Consider the following 3,146-nt stretch of genomic DNA (forward strand, 5'->3'; position numbering starts at 1 on the left):
TCCTTGTCTATGTAGGTTGCCTGAGAACAAAATGGCCTTAAAAAATGCCATGATCTCTCAATCTCATAGTACAGTTCATTTTAAGCTTGTCTCATAAATGAAATTTGGAAAGAGGAAATTTCTCTAGTATCCCAAATGAATCAGCCTAACGTGCAGGGATGGGAGGTAGTGTTGACCTACTGATATGCTGTATTTGCCCCCACAGACCCATGCCAAGAATATGCTTTACCAAAGTAGAAGCCTTTCTGCTTAATTAAGTACCTCTTGATCTGAAATGCCAATGCAAACAGCTCCACTTTCTCCTTAAAAGAGGGAGAGGTGGTGAGAACTGAAATTGTTCACAGAAACATTTCTCAGGACTTCAGGCAATCCCAGTATAGGGAACATGAGAATCAAGCAGGCTAGATCCCAATCCTATCAGACCTGTAGATTAAAATACCAGCAACAGATCTGCAACTGGGATATACTCCAACATCTAAACATGTGATCTAGTCATAGTATCTGGATTTGGCATGATGATTTTAGCTTTCATCTACAGGCTTGGGGCAATTCTCTCATTTAAAATGCTGTTTTGGGGGCACCTGGGCGGCTCAGTCAGTTAAGATGCTGCCTTCGGCTCAGGTCATGATCCCAGGGTCCTGGGGTTGAGTCCTGCATCGGGCTCCCTGTTCAGTGGGGAGCCTGCTTCTCCCTCTCCCTCTGCAGCTCCCCCTGCTTGTGCTCTTGCTCGCTCTCTCTCCCTCTCTCTCTGTGTCAAATAAATAAATAAAATATTTATTAAAAAATAAGTAAAAATAAAAAAACTAAATAAAATGTTTTGTATCTGAGTAAAGATGCACGGTGTACCCCCTGTGTATGTTGTAGGAATACTGACATCAGAAGACATCAGTTCTAGCCCTGACTCCAATATTTACGGTGTAACCTTGAACAAGTCACTCGTTCTCTTTCAACTTTTTATTTCTAATCAGCAAATTAAGGCTGACATATGCTTTGACTATTTCTCAGGATTGTTCTCAGATTAAATGACCTAACTCATATGAAAGTTAATTGGAAAATTATGAAGATGAGAGATAGATAGATAGACCCTACTATTATCAATTTGCTACCAAAAAGTTCATCCATCTAAGGTGAACACAAATTCCTCTCACTAACCTTTGGGCCAATTATGGTGTCCTAGATCCCTTTTGCCTTTTCCTCTGCTCCAAGTTTCCCAGAAACAGATTGTCTATCAAGGTGCCAAAACCATCTTTCAGTGGCTGATTCCCAGAGTCAAGGTCAATCCCCTGGTCTTTCACTCCAAGGCTTACCCTCCGTGGGATTTCATCTCATAACTAGCATGACATCCTTCACAACAGCCTAAGTGAAGACAGAGATCCTGTATTCTCCCCTTTGAGTAAATACTCTGCTCATTGCTTTAAAAAAAACCACTATGATCTCTACTCTGTTCCATAATACACTTTTAGCTTCTCTTCCCTTCAGTCTGAACCCTGCCTTTGATTTCATAGTAATGAAATCAATTACTATTTTTTTCTCATAGTGCTCAGAATCACTCAGATATTTTAAACTTTTTTTTTTTTTTTTTTTTTTTTTGCCTATCCCACTAGATTGTAAGCTTAAAAGTAGAGGAGTGTGTCCTGTTCAGGTACTGAGCTTAGTACCACAAATGCCACAATGAACCAGTCCTAGCTTTATCATCTTGGGATATAAGCCGTCTCTATATTTACAGTGAATTTAAAGATAACTCCAAACTTCCCACATTTTTTCCCAGGGCACATGGAGAGGAGCAAATTCACTCTCCTCCTTCTCCAGAATGACTCTTAAGACTTTCCTTGTCCTCAAAAGGCAAATGCATACATTATATACAGTGTTTAATCGATGAACATTACAGTCTCGTGTATGACTTACCTCGGCTGATGCTCCTGAGTTCTTCCACATTTTCACTTACCCTCACCTCCCAGCCCTGTCTTATTAACGTAAACAGGTTCACACCCATGGAGAATAGGTAAAAGTAATTATCTTTTACTGGTGAAAGCCTGCTATGATCAAGGCCCCTAACGCACATGATTTCCATTCCTCACCATAAACTTATTTTGCAAATGGGAGAGTGGAGACTCAAAAAGGTAAATTAACTTTATTCATACCATAAAGATAGTAAATATCTGAGCTAAGAATTCTTGAATTCCTTCTCAGGTCATTCTGACTCTGAAGACTGTAATATATTCCCTCACAGCTCAATATATTGACTTCCTTCACTATGTATTGACTTCCATAACCTCATTTGGGGGAGCTCATTTTAACATAAATCTGCATTCCATGATGCTTCCAAAACTCATCGTTGCTCATGTTCTAATTCATAATAATTTCCTGGGATCACATTATGCTTTCTAGTTTCTCAGAGCCCTTTTACGTAAATGATCCCATTTGATGCTCATGGGAAATCTGAGGAATGCTGGACAGGTGTTCTAACATACATTTTACCATGAAAAATAAAGTCCTTAGGTTAAAGGATTGCTCAAGTTACCACAATAATAATTAGTAACAAAATCATGACTGGACTTTATGCCTCCTGACTCTACTCTCAGAGCTCCAATGGACCTATAATTACAGTTTAAAAGTTATTAGTACAGATTTCACAGTCAAGAAATTCAGGGGCTCAGGGAACCTGGGTGGCTCAGTCAGTTAAGCATTTGCCTTCAGCTCAGGTCATGATCCCGGGGTTCTGGGAGTGAACCCCATATCACGCTCCCTGCTCAGTGGGGAGTCTGCTTCTCCCTCTGCCTCTGCCTTCCACTCCCCCCACTTGTGCTCTCTCTCTCTTTCTCTCTCGCTCGCTCATTCTCTCTCTCAGATAAATAAATGAAGTCTTAAAAAAAAGAAATTCAGGGGCTCAAACTCTTTCTTTTTTGTCATAATTGGACTTAATTTCTTCCTTAAAACCTTATTTCTGCTTGAGAGTACAACCTAGCCACACAAGGAAATGTAGTTAAATTCCTGATTACTCAAACAACATTTAGGAGTAAACACCTTAAAAAAAAAAGATTTTATCCCTTTATTTAGAGAGAGCATGAGGGGAGGGATGGGCAGAGGGAGCCCAATGCCAAGCTCGATCCCAGGACCCTGGGATCATGACCTGAGCTGAAGGCAGA

Source organism: Callorhinus ursinus, unplaced genomic scaffold (assembly GCF_003265705.2).
Source record: "Callorhinus ursinus isolate GAN/ISIS: 27379988/994484 unplaced genomic scaffold, GSC_fseal_2.0 scaffold3, whole genome shotgun sequence".
NCBI lineage: Eukaryota > Metazoa > Chordata > Mammalia > Carnivora > Otariidae > Callorhinus > Callorhinus ursinus.